This window comes from Mustela erminea, chromosome 10 (assembly GCF_009829155.1).
Source record: "Mustela erminea isolate mMusErm1 chromosome 10, mMusErm1.Pri, whole genome shotgun sequence".
Taxonomy (NCBI): Eukaryota; Metazoa; Chordata; class Mammalia; order Carnivora; family Mustelidae; genus Mustela; species Mustela erminea.
The window spans coordinates 41,096,439-41,101,838 of NC_045623.1; the positions used below are offsets into that span (position 1 = coordinate 41,096,439).

Consider the following 5,400-nt stretch of genomic DNA (forward strand, 5'->3'; position numbering starts at 1 on the left):
ACTAGTGAGCTCATTTGTACCATTTGACATGGGCAGATATGTACAGGCTTGAATTCAAGGAAAGACCAGAGAAAAGCTCCTTCCTTCCTACTAAAGTACACACTTGTAGGGAGGACAAATATATGCATAAATAAGCAAAAGGAACCATAGCTTAAAATCTGCATGAAAACAAAATAAACCCTGTGTACCTGATATGTTTCATAGTCTCTAAAGTGCTAAAAATTGGCAGATACATTGTAGAGTCTGTTGTTTCAGCTTTAAGTTTTCGCTTTGGTTTTGATTACAGCTTTTAAAATAATGAAATATAATTTTTAGTTGAATTAAACTTGAAACTCTATAGAAGCATCTTGTAGTAACCTGAGGTTCCCAGAAAGCAGTTTTGTTTTTTGTTTTTTAAGATTTTGTTTATTTGACATAGAGAGAGACAGCAAGAGAGGGAATATAAGCAGGGGAGTAGGAGAGGGAGAAGCAGACTCCCCACTGAGAAAGGAGCCTGATGTGGGGCTGGATCCCAGGATCCTGGGATCATTACCTGAGCCCAAGGCAGACACCTAACGACTGAGCCACCCAGGAGCCGCCGAAAGCATTTCGAAAGTACACCAACATCCCCAAAACACCTAGCCCAACATAAGGCATAGTCAAACTGTTTGGCTTGTCACTTCCCAAATAAAATCACTCGCTGAGAACAGGCATAAGGAAAATGGAAGGTCATGAAAAGGAAGAAGGAAGGGAGAGAAGGAAAGGTAGGGAGGGGATAGGGGAGGAGAAGCGAGGCAGGAGACGGAATGGGGGAGGGAGGGAGACAAGAAAAAGGGGATGGAAGGGAAGGAGGAAGGAGAGAAAGAAGAAAAAGAATGTGTCTTGAGCTAGTGTTGTGTGACTGGTCATGTTCACATTCTCTTAAGCCTCTACCTCCACTGCTTCCCGCTCTTACCTAAGAGAAGCCTCCCTCTCTTACTGTCCACCTCCCACTAGTCCTGCTCTCTGTCAAACTCTCCACACCCTGAACTCTTCTTGTAGAAGCAAACCTCATTTTACTGTGCTTCACTTTATTATTCTGTTTCTTTTGTGCTTTGCTGATATTGCATTTTTTGCAAATGGAAGGTTCGTGGCAATCCTGCATCTAGCAAGTCTATCAGCAACGCTTTCCCAACAGATATGCTTGCTTTGTGTCTCTGGGTCACACTTTAGTAATTCTCATACTATTTCAAACTTTTTCATTATTATTATATTTGCTATGTGTATCTGTGATCAATGATCTTTGATATTACTACTGTAATTGTTTTGGGGCACCACAACTGTGCCATATAAGACAGCAAACTTAATTGATAAATACCGTGTGTGCTATGACTATTCCATTGACCAGCTGTTTCCCTATTTTTCTCCCTCTCTTTGGGTCTTCTATTTCCTGAGACACAACAATATTGAAATTAGGCCAATTAATAACTCAACAATGGCCTCTAAGTGTTTAAGTGAAAGGAGGAGTCACATGTTTCTTACTTTAAATCAGAAGCCAGAAATGATTAAGCTGAATGAGGAAGGCATGTCTAAAGCCAAAGCAGGCTGAAAGCTAGGCCTCTGGCATCAGCTAGCCAAGTTATAAATGCAAAAGAAAAGTTCTTGAAGGAAATTAAAAGTGCTACTTCAGTGAACACATGAATGACAAAGCAAAACAGTCTTATTGCTGATATGAAGAAAATTTTGGTGGTCTGGATAGAGCAAACCAGCCACAGCATCCCCTTAAGCCAAAGCCTAATCCAGAGCAAGTCCCAAACCCTCTAACCCTCTTCAATTCTATGAGAGCTGAGAGAGGTAAGGAAGCTACAGGAGAAAAATTGGAAGCTAGCACAGGTTGACTCATGGGATTTAAGGAAAGAAGTCTTCTCCATAACATAAAAGTGCAAAGTAAAGCAGCAAATTCTGATAGAGAAGCTGCAGCAAGCTATCCAGGATATTTATCTAAAATAATTAAGGAGGGTAGCAACACTAAACAACAGCTTTTCAATGTAGACTAAATAGGCTTATACTGGAAGAAGAAAGACTTCTCATACCTAGACAGGAGAAGTCAATGCTGGCTTCAAAGCTTCATAGGACAACTTGACTCTCCTCTTAGGGCAATGCAGCTGATGATTTCAAGTTGAAGCCAATGCTCATGTACCAGTCTGAAAATCCTAGAACTCTTAAGAACGATGCTAAATCTACTCTGCCAGTGATCTAGAAATGGAGCAACAAAGCCTGGATGACAGTACATCTGTTTATAACATGTTTTAATAAATATTTTAAGCCTACTGTTGAGAACTACTGCTCAGAAGAAGATTCCTTTCAAAATATTACTGCTCATTGACAATGAACCTAGAGCTCTGGTAGAGATGTACCACAAGATCCATGTTGTTTTCATCTCTGCTAACACAACCTCCATTCTGCAGCCCAGGAATCAAGGATTCATTTTGACTTTAAAGTCTTATTATTTAAGAAATACATTTCTTAAGGCTATAGCTGCCATAGATAGTGATTCTTCTGCTGGATCTGGGCAAAGTCAACCCTTCTGGAAAGGATTTCCATTCTAGATGCTGTTAAGAACATTTGGGATTCACAAGAAGTGGTCAAAATATCAATATTAACAGGAAGTGAAGAAGTTGATTCTAACCCTCATGGATGACTTGGAAGGGTCCAACACTTCACTGGCGGCAGTAACTGCAGAGGTGGTAGAAGCAGCAAAGGAACTAGAATTAGGAGCGGAGCCTGAAGATGTGACTGAACAGTGGCATTCTCATGATCAAACATTCATGGGTGAGGAGTTGCTTCTTAGGAATGAGCAAACAAACTGGTATCTTGAGATGAATCTACTCCTAGCGAAGATGCTGCAAAGACTGTTGAAATGAAAACAGAGGATTTAGAATATCACATAAACTTAGTTAATAAAGCAGCAGCAGGGTTTGAGAAGATTGACTCCAATTCAGAAAGAAGTTCTGCTGTGGGTAAATGTTATCAAACAGCATCACATGCTGGAGGAGGAAAAAAAAATGTTGGTGAAAGAAATAATCAATTGACATGAAAAATGTCATTGCTACCTTATCCTAAGAAATTGTCACAGCCACCCCAACCTTCAGCAACCACCATCCTCATCAGTCAGTAGCCATCAACACTGAGGCAAACAACCTCACAAAAAGATCGTGACTCCCTAAAGGCTTCGATGATGATTAGCATTTTTAAGTAATAAAGCACTGTTTAGTTAAGGTATGTACATTGCTGCTTTAGACATAATGCTACTGTACTCTTAATAAACTACAGTATAATGTAAACATAACTTTTATATGCACTAGGAAACCAAAAAACTCATTTGACTCACTTGATTGCAATATTCACTTTATTGCAGTAATCTGGAACTAAATCTGCAAAATCTTGGAGGTATGCCTCTAATTTTCCTTCCCACAACTCAAAGCCATTTCATGAGGTGTGGTGTGTGTCTATCCCCAGAAGACACAACAGAAGAAGGCATGAGGTGCTATGTTCTTTGCTGGACTGGTAAGGGACTAATAATTTTTATGAAGTTGCAATTAACCATGCCAATAACAAACATGACTTTTTTATTTCATTAATCTGTGACTACAGGAAACATTCATTAAACAAATGCTTCTTGAGCACCTACTGTATGAGAACGAGTGTTAAAAAAAAAGATTGTAATGACCATTTATCAACCACTTATTATGTGCCAGGCACTGGGTTAAGTGCATTCCATACATAATCTTTTCATTTTTCACAACACTATGAGACAGGAAATATAATCCTCTTTTCTCATATGGGAAATTTTTGGCTTAAAAACATCAATAGCCTAAAGTCAAACAGTTGGTAAAGGGATAGGGAGAGAATTCAAACTATATCTATGTGATACAAAATCTGTGTTAATAACTCAAACTCCATAACTCTTCCTTCAAACTTGCATAATCTTTAGCTCACTGTACCTCCGACCAATTAATTGCTCAGGAGTTAAATTTTCCATCTGACTTAGTCCATTGTTGCAGATTATAATTTATTTTAAGAGATATTTTTTCTGTATCATCATTTTAACTTTACACTTAACCTGCCCAATGCAGGAGAAAGGACATAGAGACATTTTTTTTTTTAAAGACTGACAGATTTCAGTGTATTCTTAAAACCCAGGATTTTAAAATCCTGCAATTGTAACAATGGTCTGAAATCAATAGGAAACTTTTATCTGCATCTATGCTTCACCAGAAAAAAAATCCTGAACTTTTTTCAACTTTTAGTATTCAAGTAAAACTTCTGCCAAGCATTACTGGGAAAGCAAAGGAACTGCAGCTTAGCTAGATGTCTACCTCTCAGTGGAGAATGCACACATGTACAGAGGAAGGGAGCTGTCTGAATGTGCATTCACACATTCAAACACACGTACAAACACGTACACACACTCTGCACTTGGCTTCTCATCCCCTCACTCTGCTTTCTCTGCTGCAAGATCCTCTGCCTCCTGCTTTTTAATCCAGGGAAAGCTTTCTAAATGACCTCCTCACAGTACAACATTGCCAAAGTTAACCAACAGATTCTAATACTCCCCAGCAGTCAGTGACACTGAGTCTCCTTTTCCTTCTCAGACATCCTCTACACGATCATTTGTAAGCATTTCCCACAGTACTCCCTAGTAGGTAGAGATTGAGTTCCTGAAATTGATCAGCAGATAGTCAATCCTTGAGCTGTGGTTATTAACTGTGTCTCTCCTTTGTTCAAGTCATAGCAGGATAATATTTTTAAAGTGGAAAAGATTTTGCCCAACCCCCTTATTTCACAGATGAAGAAACTATGGCTCATTAAAGCCTAGAGAGGTAAAGTGCTAGGAATAGTCAAGCCTGCACAGTGAAGCTGTTGGAGTTAGAATCCTGTACTGCAGGCAGAGCTGATATATTCAGCAGTCCACTCCTGCACACACAGTGTAGTGCCTGTGGCATACCACCCACAAAGATGGAAATGCCATCTCAACTATTACTACTAGGTCTGTAGCCTGACTCTTAAGCATTAGCTCTTTTATCAGACAACCAACTGGCAGCTACTTGAGCAAATGAATTCTATGTCTCATTTTGTAAAATGATTTTATCCTTCCTTTATTATTCTATGATGGATATTCTTTCACATTCATATTACTCTGGCATGGTACACTCATGCTGGTTTATGGGGAAAAAAATACCCTACTTTAGAGTAGACTATTATTATACAATCTTGATATAACCAGTGTCACCTCATATAATGAATGAGTTAATAAAGTGCACAAAATGATTGCTTCTCTTCCCCATTTTCTGTATATCATAGTTGAGGCTGCTACAAATACATGTAATACAATAATTATTATTGTGTTCTATTGTCAAAATATATTGAAGGCTTAACAAC

General features: G+C 38.8%; 1 pseudogene; it reads left to right on the forward strand.

The window, feature by feature from the left end:
• The first annotated feature begins 1,453 nt into the window (after positions 1-1,453).
• On the forward strand, positions 1,454-3,136 carry LOC116568193 (annotated as a pseudogene).
• Positions 3,137-5,400: the final 2,264 nt, after the last annotated feature.